Source organism: Microcebus murinus, chromosome 10 (assembly GCF_040939455.1).
Source record: "Microcebus murinus isolate Inina chromosome 10, M.murinus_Inina_mat1.0, whole genome shotgun sequence".
NCBI classification, from domain to species: Eukaryota; Metazoa; Chordata; class Mammalia; order Primates; family Cheirogaleidae; genus Microcebus; species Microcebus murinus.
In genome coordinates, this window is record NC_134113.1 from 11,537,206 (window position 1) to 11,555,973 (window position 18,768).

The following is an 18,768-nucleotide window of genomic DNA, read 5'->3' on the forward strand; positions in this document are numbered from 1 at the left end:
ACTTGTCTAGGGGCACACAGCAGATTAGTGTAGGGGCCAGTATTTGGACTCCAGAGTCCCTGCTTTGCCTGTCTCCGGGGAGGGAGGAGCGAAGGGCCTGGTGGGGGCACACAATGTGAGATGCTGGAGGAAAGTCAGAAGGCCCAAGGCCCTGGGGCTGCCTGGTGTGTGAGGGGCGGGGCACAGGATCCTGCTTTCTCTGTTCTGGCTGTCAGACTCCCAGGCAGGGTGTCCTTGGGAGTCACTGATATACTGAAAACCACAGGACTAGCAGACTTGTGAAGCCCCCCAGCAGTAAGGTTGGGGATGACCCTCTCAAACAGCCAGGGAGGTGGAGGGCCGCTGGCTCAGTTTACCCGTGGAGTGGGAGGGCAGACGGGGAGCAGCAGGGACACTGGGCCAGGGGTCAGGGAGTCCTGGGCCTTCCTAGACCCCAAACCCACACTGCAAATAGTGAGACCCCGGGCTGGGCTGTTCCCCTGGGCACTCTGAGCCTCAGATAACAATCCCGGCCTCCTGCAGTGTCGGCGGCCCCTTCACTCAGCACTGGCTGGTGCTACTCTGTGACTCAGCCCAGTTACGCCCAGGCACCTGCTCTGCAGCTGGCTCCTGGGAAAATGATGGAGCCAGTCTTTACATCGAGTGGCTCTTCACAACCTGCGAAGTGCATTTACAGACCTGGTTCAATTTGATCCTCACGTGAACCCAGAAGCTGGTGGGCACACTCTGTTACCCATGTAAAGAGGAGGACGCCAGGCACTGAGTTAAGAGTGTCCGTCCATCCTTGGGGAACAGCCACGACCTCCGGGCTTGGTCCTTGACTCCCTGTCCAGTGCTCTTTTTACCTCTCTCTTAAAAGAATACATTTACAAGCGTCCAGCATCATTCATCTTTGCTGTCTTCCCAGAATCCTGATTGGAATCATAATAATAATAATGACAATAGCTACATTTTGGTTTTTTTTTTTTGAGACAGAGACTCACTCTGTTGCCCAGGCTAGAGTGAGTGCCGTGGCATCAGCCTAGCTCACAGCAACCTCAAACTCCTGGGCTCAAGCAATCCTCCTGCCTCAGCCTCCCGAGTAGCTGGGACTCAGGCATGCACCACCATGCCTGGCTAATTTTTTCTTTTTTTTTTTTTTTTTTTTTTTTTTGAGACAGAGTCTCGCTTTGTTGCCCAGGCTAGAGTGAGTGCCGTGGCGTCAGCCTAGCTCACAGCAACCTCAAACTCCTGGGCTCGAGTGATCCTTCTGCCTCAGCCTCCCGGGTAGCTGGGACTACAGGCATGCGCCACCATGCCCGGCTAATTTTTTATATATATATCAGTTGGCCAATTAATTTCTTTCTATTTGTAGTAGAGACGGGGTCTCGCTCTTGCTCAGGCTGGTTTTGAACTCCTGACCTTGAGCAATCCGCCCACCTCGGCCTCCCAAGAGCTAGGATTACAGGCGTGAGCCACAGCGCCCGGCCTCCTGGCTAATTTTTTCTATTTTTGGTAGAAACAGGGTCGGTCTGGCTTTTGCTCAGGCTGATCTTGAACTCCTGAGCTCAAATGATCCACCCATCTCACCCTCCCAGAGTGCTAGGATTACAGGCGTGAGCCAACTCGCCCGGCCACAATAGCTACTTTTATTGAGTTCTTAACATGTGCCAAGCACTGGCTTAGTGCTTTACAAACATTGTCTAATTCAGTTATCATGACAATTCTTCTATATTTTTTTTCCTTTTTTTTTTTTTTTTGTTTGTTTTTAGAGACAAGGTCTCACTATGTTACCCAGGCTGGTCTCGAACTCCTGAGCTCAAGTGATCCTCCCGCCTCAGCCTCCCAAGCAGCTGGAACTACAGGTGCTCACCACCATGCCTGGCTGTCATGATGCTTCTATCCATGAAGTAGGAGATACTGTTGCTCCCATTTTACAGATGAGAAAGCAGGGGCTCAGCTCTCACCTAAGAAGAGGCAGAACTGGGCTTTGAACCTGAAACCAGCCCTCTCTCCTCAGGACCTAATCAGCAGTCAAGAGGCCAGTCCTTTCATCCTTCCCTCACCCTCCCTCCCTCTCCCCCATCCTCCTCTCCGCATTTGGGCGTGCCATCCCCACCCCAGCCGATTATCGATTATCGATTCCTCTGGAGGTAGAGCCCACATTTTAATTCTCTGTGTGTCCCTCCGCAGTGCTCAGCATTTTGCTTTGTGCGTAGTGAGGGCTCCCCTGCAAATTCGCTCAAATGAATTCAATAACATCTCACTCTTCTACAGGATCTTGGAAGATTCAAAGGATCGTGATGAGGTGGGAAGAGCGTGGGCTGGGGAGGTCAGACCCAGATTTGAATTTCAGCTCCACCACTTAACGATGGTGCGATCTTAACCTTAATTTCCTCATCTGTAAAATGGGTTAACGACACTAACGCCACCCCCAATCCCCCCAACCAACCCTGGGTTTTTGGAAAGATTAAAATGAGCCGGGGCTGTAAAACCTTCCACCTTTGAAAGACATGGTCGGCAGAAAAACGGCCCCCCAAAGATGTCCCCTTTCTAATCCTGGACCCTGTGAAGAGTTAGGTCACATGGGAAAGGGGGATGGATTAAGGCTGCTAATTAGCTGACCTTAAAAGGGAGACATTTTCCTGGAGTGCTGGGGTGAGTCTGATGTCATCACAAGTGTCCTTAAATGTGGAAGAAGGAGGGGAGACGGGACAATGGGAAACGGGCCGGAGAGGGGCCACGCTGCTGGCTTTGAAGACGGAGGAAGCCCAGGAACGTGGGCGGCCCCAGAAGCTGGGGAGAGCCAGGAGTGGATTCTCTCTCCAGCCTCTGAGAGCAGCCAGCCCCACTGCCACCTTGATTTGAGCCAAAGGGACTCCTGTTGGACTCGTGACCTCCAGAACTGTAAGATGACGAGTCCGTGTTTGTTAAGCCACCCAGGCTGTGGTCATTTGCTACAGCAGCCGCAGAGCAGTCAGCGCTGGGTCCCTCCCTCCGCTCCACAGCACCGGCTAATAAGCAGGTCGCTTGCACATATTTTATACATGAACAAACAGCCCAAGGTCGCGCACAGCGTGGTGGAAATGCAGTTGGGAGGCAGACCTCTGCCTCCGCCTCCCGCCTCCCGAGGCTTCTGCCCCGCCAGCCGCCCCTCCTGACAGCCAGCCGCCCCTCCTGACAGCCATCCAGGCCGGGATAAACATCTACAAGCCTGCAATGTGTGGGGGTGGCTCTTTTCACCCGGGCTGGCCGGAAGCCCCCCTTCCACAGAGACCCCTGCCCCCCAGGCTCAGTTCTTGCTGCCCCCACCCCCAGCTCTTTGCACTTTTGTGTCCTTTTGTCTTCCAGGAAATGGACAGTGGCCTTCGATGCCCTCTCTCCCCAGGCCCTAGTGCAAAACTGCCAATACCCAGGAGGTGAAAATGGGGTTCTTCTCCCTTGCTCACCTGGAGCATAGCCCCCTGCAATCCCTCTTCTGATAAAGCCCCAGAAGGGGCGTCCTCACAGCCCCTCAAAAGTGAGGCTTGCAACTCTCCTGAGCCCCAGGGAGCGGGCACAGCCGCCTGGGGGGACAGGAGTGGGAGGGCAGCTGCATCCCCACGGCCAGCTGACAGGTCAGAGGGGAAACTGCACTTCCTGCTGGGGCCCCAGGGAGTCCGGTCTCTCCGTGGTGAGCTGGGGGGGGGCATGACAGGGCAGGGAAATGGGTGGGAGGAAAAGGAGCAGGGGAGGAGGGAGCGGGGCAAAGGGGAAGGGAGACAGAGGGAGCTGGAAGAGCCAGAGAGAGAGAAAAAGAGAAACAGTGAGCTCCAGAGAAGAGAGACAGAGAGGGGAGCAGTGGGGACAGAGACAGAAGGTAACAGAAAAGGAGAACTCAGATGCGTAGAGGACCAGGCGGGGAAGAGCCTGAGAAACAAAAGAGGGAAAGTAAGTCAGATACACAGAGAAAAAATGGTAAGAGAGTTCAAGAAAAAGAGAGACATAGATGAAGGGAATCAGAGACAGGCCGAGGCCCAGAGAGGAGCAGAGAGAACCCCAGAGAAAGCACCTGAGCTTCCTTTATCGTGAAGATTTTCTTTTGATGTTTCTGGTGTCTGGGCTGTGAGGTCTGCGGCCGGCGCTCAGCAGCACCAAAGATCCACCAACGAGTGTCACTGTCGCGGCCACTGCTGATCTGGGTGGTGTCAGCCTGGCCACTAGAGCCCGGAGGAAGCTGGCTGGGCCATAAAGACAGGTTCTCCTGGGGCCTTGGCTTGTGACAGACTCTTGAGAGAGCCCTAACCTACCCCTCACCAAGCACATCCAGAAATTCTTAAGGGTTTCAGTGTATGCCTCTGCAACAGGGACATTTCTCAAGGGGGCATGGAAGAATGAAATCAGTTATTCAGGCATTATAGTGGAAAGAGCTGAGCTTTAAGGACAGGCAACCTGAGTTCAAATCCAGACTCTAATATCTACTTGCTGTGTGACCTCAGGCAAGTGACCTCCCCTCTCTGAGCCTTCTGTTCCAAATGTGACTAAGATAGCTTTCATTCTCATCCCTGCACTCACCTGGAAGGAGGACTCAGGGGTTCCATGCATCCTTCCATATGCAAAAACAGCTCCATGAGTCTTTGGAGAGTAATGAGACTGGAGCTTATGTGGGGAGATGAAGGACAGTCACATTGCACAGGACGCAGGCAAAGTTAACAAAAGTCCCCACCCATTGGCTCTCCCAGTGATTCTCTGCATATGTTCCAGCCAGGAGTAGCTCCAACTCTTCCAGCCCCTTTCCTCTCCCAGCCACGCCAGTCTCCCTGGCTCTGATGTTTTGACATTCCCACTGCCTTCCTTTCTCTTATGCAGGACAATTTAGGTCTCAGCGCTTGGACTCTTTTAGCCCTACCCCAGGACTGAGATTAGCGTCATTGCTAAGAACAAAGCCTCCAGAGCCAGGGAGCTGGGCTCACCTTTCAGCTTCACTTCCTGTTAGCTGTGTGGCCTCAGGTGAGCTGCTTCACCTCCACGTGCCGGATTTCTTCATGTGTGAAATGGGCCGGCAGTAACACCTACTGCAAAGAGTTGTTGAAAGGACTAAATGCGTTAATACGGGTAAAGTGTTGAACAACAGTGCCTGGCAGAGAATAAACACTAAATAAACGTGAGCTATTATTATTACACCCTCTAAGTCACCTAAAGACCCTCCCTTAAGATCTGCCCTCTTTAGACGGCAGTGAGGGGCTGTCAGGAACCATTTCCCCCACCACGAATAATCTTTCCCATCACATGTGTGATAGACATACTAAACCGATGTTTATCATGCTCTGTGGCTGCCTGACATTTTTTGAATACCCGTCCTGTGTTTGGAAATTTCCCACACTATGATTCTCACCTCCTTTTCCCAGCCTTTGCAGCTAGGAAGCAGGCATGACATTCGGGCTCTGCCATTCAGAAGTGACAGCGTTCTGGGGACCGGGGTTGTGGGTGCAGGGGGCCCCGCTGAGTCTAGTTGCTGGCTAGGGTGAGGGTGGAGGAGTCAGCCTTCGGGGGCCGCAGTGGTGGAGTGCCAGTGCCCATGGCCAGGGCGAGTGGTGGCTGTGCCCCACGACAGGGAGGTGAATCTTATTCCCTGGAGCTGTCCCACAGAGTGACGTAGGGTTGCTTCTGCCATGTAGCCTCCAAGCCTGACTCAGTTTCCCTTACTGTTTCTATACTCCCTTTCTTTTTCTTTTTTTTTTTTTTTTTTTTGAGACAGAGTCTCACTTTGTTGCCTAGGCTAGAGTGAGTGCCATGGCGTCAGCCTCGCTCACAGTAACCTCAAACTCCTGGGCTCAAGCAATCCTCCTGCCTCAGCCTCCTGAGTAGCTGGGACTACAGGCATGTACCACCATGCCTGGCTAATTTTTTCTATATTAGTTGGCCAATTAATTTCTTTCTATTTATAGTAGAGACAGGGTCTTGCTCTTGCTCAGGTTGGTTTCGAACTCCTGAGCTCAAGCAATCTGCCCGCCTTGGCCTCCCAGAGAGCTAGGATAACAGGCGTGAGCCACCACACCCGGCCTCCTTTTTATTTTTAGAGACAGGATCTCACTCTGTCACCCAGAGTGAAGTGCAGTGACATGATCATAGCACTCACTCTGCAACTAACCTCAAACTCCTAGGCTCAAGCGATCCTCCTGCCTCAGCTTCCCAAAGGGCTGGGATTATAGGCATGCGCCACCAGGCCTGGCTGTAATCTTCTCAATAGCATTTAGTCCAGTGGTTCTCAAAGTGTGGTCCTGGGACCTCTGTGTTGAGTCCTCTGCTTCAGGGTCTCACCAGGTGGTAACCCAAAATTTGCCCAGGGCTGCAGCCTCATCTGAGGCTTGACTCGGGAAGGACCCACTTCCAAGCTCACTCAGTTGTTGGCAGAATTCAGTTCCTTGCTGTGGTCAGACTGAGGGCCTCAGTTAAGAAACTGGTTGTCAGCCAGAGGCCTCTTCATTTCCTTGTCCCGTGGGCCCCCCACCTTGGCTGCCTACTTCATCAACACCACAATTTTACATACTGTAACAACATCCGTGTAATCCACCCACCGCATCACCCTTGCTCCATTCTGTTAGTTAGAAGCAAATCATAGCCCCACCCACACTCAAGGGGAGGGGATTATACAAGGTGTGACTCCCAGGAGGTGGGGGTCATGGGGGCTGCCCTGGAGTTCAGCTACCACAAACAGCATGAGCAGCGACTCAAGAGTAGAGGTTCCATTTAGAATGGTCGAGAGTACGCAGGACAGCCGTGACCACATGGGCCTTGGAGACAGGTGCACCCCGGGAAGCTGCCCCCGTGTTGTGCCACAAACTCTTGAGGGTAAGAAATTGCCTTGTTATTGGCCGGACTCATGTCTGTAATCCTAGCACTCTGGGAGGCCGAGGCGGGTGGATTGCTCAAGGTCAGGAGTTCGAAACCAGCCTGAGCAAGAGTGAGACCCTGTCTCTACTATAAATAGAAAGAAATTAATTGGCCAACTAATATATATAGAAAAAATTAGCCGGGCATGGTGGTGCATGCCTGTAGTCCCAGCTACTCGGGAGGCTGAGGCAGGAAGATTGCTTGAGCCCAGGAGTTTGAGGTTGCTGTGAGCTAGGCTGATGCCAGGGCACTCACTCTAGCCTGGGCAACAAAGCGAGACTCTGTGTCAAAAAAAAAAAGAAAAAAGAAATTGCCTTGTTATTTGTCATGAAGCTCCTGGCACACAGTAGGCCCTTGGCAATACTTTGTTGGATTGAATCGTGGAACTAGATGACACATCCACACTCATTCATTCTTTCACTCGTTTGCTGAGCTCCTCCCGAGCGGCAGGCCCTGTTCCAGGCTCTGGGACACAGTGTGGATTGAGGACAGGCTTTGCCCTCAGGAAGTTGCTGGAATAACTTGAAGTCCAACAGCACACTTGTTTATGGTTTGTGGTTTATGAGACCCTTTCGCATGTCCTGTCCCATGATCCTCGTGTGTGGATGTTGTTGAAGACATTGGTTCTTGGGGATGGGCACGCTGCAAGTCGGCAGCTGGACTCCCTTTCCAGTGCTCCTTCCCCAGGACCGCCCTGCCCCAGGTGGGGCTTGGGGTGGCAAACGGGCCTTACCATCAGGTCTTGGGAGGTGCCCTGTGGTGGCCTCCAGAAGAGCCGGGGCGTCCTCCTGGGAGCAGTCACCTGGGGCCATGGGGGCTGGGAGGGCCTGGTGTGTATCCTCTGCCTCCGTCCACCGCAGGCTCGATAAGACAATGACCACAGTCCTTTTTGGGTCACTTTGTCGGTCAAAAGAGGAACGTGGTCTTGGGTGAAAAGGGAAGATATGGGGGGAACTGAGCGGCTTGGTCACCGTGGAGGATGGGGACAGAGAACTACCGTTTCCAGGCCCCACCGCTCGGTGTCTTGGTTCATGAGGTCCCCTCCCCAGTTGGGCTCTCCTGTTTACTCCCTTCCTTTTCAGAATGTCCTCAGCCCTTGCAGCCTTCTGAGCTCGGGTGGCGCCCTCCCGTCCAGCTAAGCGTCCCGGATGCCGGCGGTAGTAAGTCCAGCGGGGGTTCACGATGACCGCGGGGTACTAGCAGTGTCTGCTGCAGTGCAAGATTTTCTTTGAACAAAGGGTTCCACCGTTAAACATTTGAAAACCTGTGACACGAGCCCAAATCCCTATTTCACAACTGGGCTGGCGGAGTCTGAGAGATGGCAAGGGGTTTGCCAGGAAACTGAGGCTCCAGCCAAAAGGCATCTCCCAGACCCTTGACAGTCAGTGGTTCTGTTCAAGCCCCACCGGGAGACTTTTGGTTGGAACAGTTTGGAATGGCTTCTGTTTTATCCTAAATTTAAAAAAAAAAAAAAAAAGAAAGAAAGAAATAACATGTGAGAAAGGTCCCTGCAGTCTGTCTGTCTGGTCCGACCACCCAACAGCAGCTTTTCCCCCTGTGTTCTGTCTGTCTGGGCGTCTGTCAGACCTTCCCCGGTCTCCGCAGAGCCCACGTTTTCTAGAACACAGAAGACTGGTTCTTTCTCTCCAACCAAAAGGCTTTTCTCTGGCTCTGTGGGAATGTCCCCTCCGTCATGTTCTCTCGGCTGCTTCTGGGAGTCCCTGGAGAAATAGATGTCTCTCGGCCAGCGGCTTCCGGAGACGTTAGGGAACAGCTCTTCCCGGTGTTGCTCACTCATGACGGCGTCTCCCCTCCCCAGGAGTCAAACTCCCGGGACTGATCCATCCATCCACGCGAAGGGACCAGAAGGTGGATGAGGCTCCCCCCGCGTGGCGGGCACTGAGCAGGACGCAGGGACACGGCCGCGCCTCCCGGGTGGGCTGCCGCCCTCGCACATGCGCAGTCCGGCAGGGAAGGTGGACATCGAGCTAGCAGTTATTACAAGAGTGAGATACAACTTCACGCCCCTCACAAAACAGAAAGGCCCGTGCTCGCTAAGTGTTGGTGACAACGTGGCGAGGGCGGGGCAAGCACGGCTGCGGGCGTGTGAATTGGCACGGTCCTTCTGGAAAGCAGCCCGGCAGCATCTGGCAACATTAAGTCTTGTGACCCAGAAATCCCACTCCTGGCAATCACCCTAAGGAAGGTCTCGTAGAAGTCCGCAAGGGAACAAGGGTGGGGATGTTCATGGCAGCATTGTTAGTGGCAGATCCACGCAGGAGAAGTTGGGGCAGCAAATTAGAGGTACTTATGGCAACAAGGATGGCCGGGTGGCAAAGTAGCAAATGGAGTGAGGTTTAGCTTATGTTTTTGTTTTTTAGAGACAGCGCCTGCCACCCAGGCTGCAGTGCAGTGGCCATCACTGCAACCTCCAACTCCTGGGCTCAAGCGATCCTCCCGCCTCAGCCTCCCAAGTAGCTGGGACTACAGGCACACACCACCACGCCTAGCTAATTTTTTTTAATTTTTTGTAGAAACGGGATCTTGCTATGTTGCCCAGGCTGGTCTCGAATTCCTCGACTAAAATGATCCTCCAGCCTCAGCCTTCCAAAGTGCTGGGATTACAGGCATGAGCCACTGTGCCCAGCTGAGGTTTAGTTTTTGGAAATGAAAACACATGCAAGAAATCCTTAAAAGAAAATGAACAAGATTCAGACATTTGGGGAAACAGTGAATAGGAGTGGGGATCCGGGAAGAAGGAAAACTCAGAGTAAATGAGGAAGGGATCTTGCATAAACTACCAAAGATCATTTGCTACGCCCTGAAAGTTATGCCGGTTCAACTCTGTGCAGCTGGAGGGCCTTGGACGCTAAATAAAAACAATGAACCCTAGGCATAAACAAATTACAGAGCTTAGTGGAGGTATTCAGAGGGTCACACCCACGCCGCCCCGCTCTGTGTTCACAAATCTCAAAGCTCCTTCTGGCCTTGGCCCAGGGGTCTCCAACCAACCTGCTATGCTTGGACTCTTACCTTCTAGTGAGTTCTTTCCCAGAAGTCCCCTTGTTCCCATGTAGACAGGCCCATGTTGGATGTCCCAGTGTCCAGTTTTTGTCTAACTCACAGGGTGAACAAAGCTCATGTCTCAAGAGGAGAACCCAGGGGCACCCAGATCACGGACAGGTCCATTTGCTCATTTTGTATCGTTTATGCAGTGTCCGCTTGCTGTCAGGAACACACAGAGGAATAATAATGACAGACGCACTTCTGTGGAGTATAGAGTGTGGCAGGCACTGTTCTAGTGCTTCATGTATATATCAACCCACTTAAATCCATTTAAACTCACAGAGATGTGTAACACTGGCTAGTAGATTACAGTGTCCCTAGGAAAGAAATAGACGGGCAGTCTACTAAATTCTTACTTGATCTGTAAGAATCGGTGGAAGAATTCTAGGTAGAGTGAACAGAGTCTAACTTGAAGCACCAAAACAGAATCGCAGCCCCTAATCAATTCCCAGACTTGAGCCAGTTTACAGGCTCAGAACCCCTGAATGAAGAAGCCTTGGTTCCCCTTGAGGGGGACCCTGCTACATTGCCCCAATTTTTTTTTTTTTTTGGTAAGACACAGGGTCTCCCTCTGTCACCCAGTCTGGAGTTTAGTGGCATGAGCATAGCTCATTGTAGCCTCCAATTCCTAGATTGCCCCACATTTATAGTTAATCTTTTTCCCAATCTTCCCCAAAGGGACCTCCAGCCATGTACCAGGGTGACTGTGTATTGGGAAAAGGAAATAACCAGACTTTTCTGGCACTGAACTGACATCGATTCCAGAAAACCCCAAACATCCCTGTGGTCCACCAATCACAGTAGGGGCTCATGGAGGTCAGGTGACCCATGAAGGTTTCAGGGCTAAGTGGATCTCCGATACCATCCTGTGGCTATTTTCCCCAGGTCCAGAATGCACAGTTAGAATAGACATACTCAGCGACTGGCAGGATCCCTGTAAGGCAGAGACTGTTACTACGGTTCCCATGTCACAGAGAGACAGAGACAGACAAAGACTCTGAGGCATAGGAGGTTAATGATTTTACCCAAGATCAAACAGCTGGGGAGCTGGGATTCCAACCTTGATAGCTTGACATTGAAATGCACGTCCTAAGTGGCGCATACTTTACCTTAAGTGCTTGCAGCTCAGTAGGAGAGACAGCAGATACACAAATAATTGCAATGCACTGACTGTAGAATTGCCACCACGGAGGTGAACTCAGGGAATATGGGCAGAGAGGCCCCACAGAGGAGAATACATGTGGGTGGGGGCCAAGCAACGTGGAACATGGGGAGGTGTTTGGGGGTGGGGGTTTGGGGGGCGGCTCAGGCTGTCTGAAGTTGGGTGTAAGAGATCAGGGATTCACGGGCTTGATGGTGCCAGGGCAGCAGAGAGGGGTCCCACAGGGCAGAGTCCCTGTCCTGCCTCCTGCCTCTTCTTGCCATTGCAGTTTGTAACATTCCAGAACATCCCAGACATGTGGTTTCTGTACACAAGCCCTTGCGGTTAGCATTTAGCAATGCACTTTCATCTCAGAGTAAACACTCTTTTGGTTTTATTTTTGCTTGCTCTTTATTTATGGCTCTGGGCATCTCCCTGACCCCCAGCTGGAGCCCTGGAAGGAGGGCAAAGGCCCTTCCACAAACACCAGTGAGTGGGTGGCCTTTTCTTAACGACTTTCATCCCGGTCACATGCACTGAAGCGGCAATCCTTGGAGATGACATTTCCCCGGTCCTTCACAAACCAGCAAGAGCCTGGGAAGGGAACAAACACACTGCCTGGCCCCCGGCCATGGTTGGATGGAAGAAGAGAGGGACGAGTATGAGTGGGGTGCCCTTTCACCGCCATTCTTCCTCCTAGTCCTCACTTCCACCCATGAGACAAGCAGTAGTTTACCCATTTCAAAGATGAGGAAACTCTGGCACAGAGGGGTAAGCCAACTGGCCCAAAGTCACACAGCATCACATGGTGGGGCTGGGTTGAAATTCCAGGCTGGCAGGCGATGACTCTCTTGTCCTTCCTACCAGTCCGCCCTGAGGCTTGCAGCGTGGACAGTCCAGGCAGTGCCTTTAGGTTAGTGGAGCTCGAGGGAAGAGACTGGGATCCCAGGGAAGAAAGGGTCGTGCTGCTTCTGCCAGTCTTGCTCCAGAGTGACTTGTATGAAAGTCACAGCCGCCAACTTTATCGAGTGCTGGCTTCGTCCCACGCACGTGCCTAGCACTTGATTAATACGGAGTGGCTCCAACCTCCCCACAGTTCTGCTGAGGCCCATGCCATTCTTACCTTCATTTTGTATGTGAGGGAATGAGCGAGGCACAGAGCAGGAAAGCGGCTTGCGCAAAGCCACACAGCTTGTGAGTGGCAGAGATTGAGAGGAGGTAGTCCCTAAAGACCACTTCTTTTTTTTAAGACCGAGTCTCACTCTGTTGCCCAGGCTAGAGTGAGTGCCATGGCGTCAGCCTAGCTCACAGCAACCTCAGACTCCTGGGCTCAAGCAATCCTCCTGCCTCAGCCTCCTGAGTAGCTGGGACTACAGGCATGTGCCACCATGCCCGGCTAATTTTTTCTATATATATTAGTTGGCCAATTAATTTCTTTCTATTTATAGTAGAGACGGGGTCTTGCTCTTGCTCAGGCTGGTTTCGAACTCCTGACCTCGAGTGATCTGCCCGCCTCGGCCTCCCAGAGTGCTAGGATTACAGGCGTGAGCCACCGCACCTGGCCTAAAGACCACATTTTATTTAAAAAAATTATTTATTGGGCCGGGCACGGTGGCTCACGCCTGTAATCCTAGCACTCTGGGAGGCTGAGGCAGGTGGATCGCTCAAGGTCAGGAGTTCAAAACCAGCCTGAGCAAGAGCGAGACCCCCATCTCTACTATAAATAGAAAGAAATTAATTGGCTAACTAAAAATATATAGAAAAAACTAGCCGGGCATTGTGGCACATGCCTGTATTCCCAGCTACTCGGGAGGCTGAGGCAGGAGGATCCCTTGAGCCCAGGAGTTTGAGGTTGCTGTGAGCTAGGCTAATGCCATGGCACTCTAGCCCGGGCAACAAATAATATTTTTTGAGACAGAGTCTCACTCTGTTGTCCTGGCTAGAGTGCTGTGGTGTCAGCCTCGCTCACAGCAACCTCAAACTCCTGGGCTCAAGCAATCCTTCTGCCTCAGTCTCTCAAGTAGCTGGGACTACAGGCATGTGCCACCATGCTGGGCTAGTTTTTCTACATATTTTTAGTTGGCCAATTAATTTCTTTCTGTGTTTAGTAGAAATGAGGGTCTCACTATTGCTCAGGCTGGTTTCGAACTCCTGACCTTAAGTGATCCACTCGCCTCAGCCTCCTAGAATGCTAGGATTACAGGCGTGAGCCACCAGGCCCAGCTGCCTGGTGAGCTTTTAAAAACGTCAATTCCCTGGTGCCATCCTAGATGTTCGGATTTAGTAGGTCTGGAGTGGGAACAAGGACTCTGCATTTTTGACAACCCCAGAAGATTCCAGTGAGTTTTTTTTTTTTTTTTTTGAGACAGAGTCTCACTTTTGTTGCCCAGGCTAGAGTGAGTGCCGTGGCGTCAGCCTGGCTCACAGCAACCTCAATCTCCGGGGCTCAGCGATCCTACTGCCTCAGCCTCCCAAGTAGCTGGGACTACAGGCATGCGCCACCATGCCCGGCTAATTTTTTGTATATATATTTTTAGTTGGTCAATTAATTTATTTCTATTTTTTGGTAGAGACAGGGTCTCGCTCAGGCTGGTTTCGAACTCCTGACCTTGAGCAATCCGCCCGCCTCGGCCTCCCAAAGTGCTAGGATTACAGGCGTGAGCCACCGCGCCCGGCCCAGTGAGTTTTTACTTATGTAATTCACTGGATGAGATGACTCCTGAGGTCCCTCCCACTTTAATGTTCTTTGATTCTGGAGTCAGTTAATGTTGGCCAAAAGGCTGAGCAGAAAGACTGTGGCTGACACAAGTCACCGAACACTTCACTCATGCCCAGCACTACCCTGTACCCTTTCACTTCGGTGGTCTGTGGCTAGGCCCAGCCAATGAGATGTGAGTGAAAGTGAACGTGCCACTTCCAGGAGAAAGTAGTTAAAAGCTCCTGCCCCAAACATCTGTCTGTCCCCTGCCTTGATGAGTGATTTGTGCAGTGAACCCTGTACTGCAAGGCAATGCCACACACAGCAGAGACATGGCCGTGGGCACAGGAGAGGAAGCAGGCTGGAGCCTTGGTGTTCTTCCTTCTCACCTTTCTCCAGGTGAATGGGAGTCTCCAGTGTAGAGACTGTGGGCTCAGGGGAGGAAGAACAGGAAGGCTGTCCAAGGCCAGAGGCATGCTGGGGCAGTTGGGGCAGTCTGGGAGGGGATTGGCAGGGTGGCCCAGGGCTGGTCGATGCCCATGCAAGGCCTTAGGGAGAGGGGGGAGGTGTTGCTCCTTAATGAGGTGTTCGTCCTTACTGGGGTTGGAGGACAAGCCCAGTGGGGAGGAGTGACTCATGAGTCCCTGCACACCTGTGATGCTGCGGAAAGTCCATCCTGAGGGCTTGTAAATCGAGGTCATTTCCTCCCAGAGACCATGACTTCAGAGTGGCTGTGAGAATGTTTATGAACGGTCACTCCACTCAGAGGTGACCTTTGTTCGGGTTTGGAGGTTTTCCCCATTGATCTTAAAGGAAAACATGACTCTGGTTTTCCATGATAAGCTTCAGCATGTGTGGACAACAGTTTATTCATTTATTTTTTGAGACAGAGTCTCGCTTCGTTGCCCAGGCTAGAATGAGTGCCGTGGCGTCAGCCTAGCTCACAGCAACCTCTAACTCCTGGGTTCAAGCAATCCTCCTGCCTCAGCCTCCCGAGTAGCTGGGACTACAGGCATGCGCCACCATGCCCGGCTAATTTTTTCTATACATATTCGTTGATGAATTAATTTATTTCTATTTATAGTAGAGACGGGGTCTCGCTCTTGCTCAGGCTGGTTTCGAACTCCTGACCTCAAGTAATCCTCCTGCCTCAGCCTCCCAGAGTGCTAGGATTACAGGCGTGAGCCACCACACCAGGCCTGGACAATAGTTAATACTTTGCATTTGGGCCTTGACCCATGAGATTCAAAATTAATTTTAAATTTTATTACATTCTTATTTATTATATTTTATAAAATTTATTATATTTACATTTTTTTTTTTTTACTTTTTTTTTTTTTTTCTTTTTTAAGCCATCATCATGAGTTGTATATATTTACATTTTAAATTAAAAATTTATGTCTCTAAGAAATAATACATTCCCATAATAAAAATTCAGATGATACAGAAGGATGCACAGTGACAAGTGACTCTTGTCCTCACTATACCCTCAACCCTTCAGTTCCTCTCCCAGAGTTAACTATTTCTTACAAGTTTCTTATGTATCTTGCCAGAGATCATCCACACCAGGGGTTGGCAAACTTTTTATGTAAAGGCCAGATAGTAAATATTTTAGGCTTTTCAGGTCATTCGTTTCTGTCCCAGCTGCTCATCTCTGCTGCTGTAGCTTTATACACAATATGTTGACTAATGGCTGGGTACAGTGGCTCACGCCTGTAATCCTAGCACTACAGGAGGCTGAGGTGGGAGGATTGCTTGAGCTCAGGAGTTTGAGACCAGCCTTAGCAAAAGTGAGACCCCATCTCTACTAAAAATAAAAAAAATTAGCCGGTCTACTAAAAATATAAAAAATTAGCCAGGCATGGTGACACATGTCTGTAGTTCCAGCTACTCGGGAGGCTGAGGCAGAAGGATCGCTTGAGCCCAGGAGTCTGAGGTTGCTGTGAGTTAGGCTGATGCCACGGCACTCTATCTGAGCAACAGAGCAAGACTCTGTCTCAAAAAAAAAACACAACCAAATGTTAACTAATGATCATGGCTGTGTTCCAATGAAACTTTATTCACAAACACTGACATTTGAATTTCATATCATTGTCTTCTTTTGATATTTTCAACCATTTAAAATATAAAAAACGGGCCGGGCACAGTGGCTCATGCCTGTAATCCTAGCACTCTGGGAGGCCGAGGAGGGCTGATTGCTCGAGGTCAGGAGTTTGAAACCAGCCTGAGCAAATTGAGACCCCGTCTCTACTAGAAATAAAAAGAAATTAATTGGCCAACTAATATATATAGGAAAAATTAGCCGGGCATGGTGGCACATGCCTATAGTCCCAGCTACTCAGGAGGCTGAGGCAGCAGGATTGCCTGAGCCCAGGAGTTTGAGGTTGCTGTGAGCTAGGCTGATGCCACGGCACTCACTCTAGCCTGGGCAACAAAGCAAGACTCTGTCTCAAAAAAAAAAATAAAATAAAAAACGTTTATTTTTTAGCAAAAACTAAAAAAAATAAAAAAATAAAAATAAAAATGTAAAAACTATTTTTAGCTCATGGGCTATACAAAAACCAGTGGTGGGCTGGATTTGGCCTGTTTACTGACCCCTGGTCTAGACATATGCAAACTCACAGCCTCCCTCCCTCCCTCACACACACACACACACACACACACACATATTCTAAAATTTTACACAACATCCATAAAATTTTTGTATGGTTTCAGTGTTAAGTTATCAGGATGTTCCCTTGGGCAAGTAGAACATGCACAATAGCCATGGCAATCCACAGTTTAGGTTTTACAAGATTCTGAGGACTTGCAAAGGTAAAGAAAAAGGTTTTCCTTTACCTAAGTTATGAAAATAATACATTAATTTTCGTTCATTTTGATTATAATTGGTGAATTGCCCATTCGTGTGCTTAATCCCTTTATTTTATTTATTTATTTTTGAGACAGATTCTTACTCTGTTGCCCGGGCTAGAGTGCCACAGCGTCAGCCTAGCTTACAGCAACCTCTAATTCCTGGGCTCAAGCGATCCTTCTGCCTCAGCCTCCTAAGAAGGTGGGACTACAGGCATGCGCCACCATGCCCGGCTAATTTTTTTATATATATTTTTAGTTGGCCAATTAATTTCTTTCTATTTTTAGTAGAGACAGGGTCTCGCTCTTGCTCAGGCTGGTCTCGAACTCCTGACATTGAGCAATCCTCCTGCCTCGGCCTCACAGAGTGCTAGGATTACAGGCGTGAGCCACCATGCCCGGCCAACCCCTTTATTTTAAATCGGCTTTTTATTCTCATTGATTTGGAAGAACTGTTTATATATTATTGATACCAAACTTTTGGCTAATTTCTAGCATATGTTTCCCCCCCAGCTTCCAATGCCTTTAGAATTTGACAAAATGATTTTGAAGTTTATTTGAAAGAAAAAAAATTCTGAAAGAAAAGATTAATGAGGGGGAAATTTTTCTCTTCAATATTAAAAAGTATTATCAGGCTACAATCATTAAACCATTTTTTCTTTTTCTTTCCCCTAAAAAATGTATCCTGCTAGCCTCTTGAGAAGAGTGCCTGACACATAGTAGATGCTCAACACTTCTAGTTAATGAACACTGAGTGAAGGTTTCCCTATATTACCCTCATCTTCTAAATGTGATTTGAAGTAGAATCCTAACACCAATTGTATAGGAATTACAAGGAAACAGAATCCAGGGCAATTTAAAGAAAACTTTTCTGTAATAATAGGCACCATTTATTAAAGTCTGTTGTATGCTGAACATTTAGTAGGCGCTTTCCATACACCACCATACCAATGCCCACAATGGCCCTATAAAGGCATTGGTATATTACAGGAGAGAAAACTGACCCTGCAGCAGGTCAAATAACTTGTCCAAGGTCACACAGCAAACAAAAGGCAGAGCCAGGGCCAAGGTCAGTTTTTTCAGTGTGCTGGCTGCCTGACTGTATCATTCATTAATGTTGGTATGATGTTTTTCTGTTTATAGACGTCTGTGTCACAAGTCATTTAAGACTGATGGCAATCCTGTGAGGCATGCAGGCAGGGCAGCCATTGTTGTATCCAGAAGACCTCACGAAACTAGGTTCCCGGAGGCCCCATGGTTCTAGTCACTGCACGTGGCCTGGCCCTGTGCCAATGCCTTATAAACTTGGACTTGTTTAATCCTAGCAACAGTCTATGGAATTCTTCAGAGTTGAACAAAGTGAGATTCAGAGGGTAAAGTGATTTGCCAAATAACTGGGAAAACCAGGATATGAATCCAGATTTGTCCAATGCCAAAGTGATACTCTTAACGACCAAGCACAACGGCTTGCAAAGATGAGAATCCCTGGCGTCTCCATCTGACTAGCCCCTCAATCCCTACACTGGAGCTACGAGGGCAGTGTTATTATTCCCATTTTCCAGATGAGGAAACTGAAGCTTAGAAAGGTGACACAGATTGCCCAAAATCACGTAGCTAACAAGTGTTAGAGGCAGAACTTGAACCCCACGCCCGGCAGACGGAGCCGCGCCCTTTTCTGACACCGGCTGGACTACGGCTGCAGGTGACGGTTCTCTGTGCTCCCCAAAGACTACCAGAGCACCTGCACCCGGCAGGAATCGTGCGGAGGGAGGGGTCAGCAGGAGGTCGGGCCAGATGGCCCCCCGCAATCCTTCACGCCTCAGCCTCCGCGGTCCCAGTGCCGCGGGCCTCACTTCCGCAGTCTCCACGGCGGTCCTCGTTCCTCCAGCTGTCGCGGTGCCGGAGTTCTTCCGGAAGCATCGCGGACTCCCGCAGCTCGCTCACAACTGCGACCGGCGGACCTGCGGCGCCTCCGCAGCCATTGGCTGTTGTGGGGGGCGGGGAATTGGGCTCGATTTGCATAACGCGCTCGATTGGCTCATGGGACGGAAGTGGGCGGGCTCAGGCACATTCACCTGTCAGCGGGTGGGGCGCGCAGGACTTCCGGGCAGGAAGGGTGGAAGGGCTACCTGGCGGCGGCGAGGGAGGCCCGCTTCCTGTG

General features: G+C 50.5%; 1 long non-coding RNA gene across 1 annotated transcript; it reads left to right on the forward strand.

The window, feature by feature from the left end:
- Window positions 1–4,778: 4,778 nt before the first annotated feature.
- Window positions 4,779–9,778, forward strand: LOC142873264 (uncharacterized). Its single transcript, XR_012921302.1, has 4 exons — window positions 4,779–4,968; window positions 7,935–8,012; window positions 8,672–8,858; window positions 9,234–9,778. It is a non-coding gene; the product is annotated as an uncharacterized LOC142873264 (long non-coding RNA).
- Window positions 9,779–18,768: the final 8,990 nt, after the last annotated feature.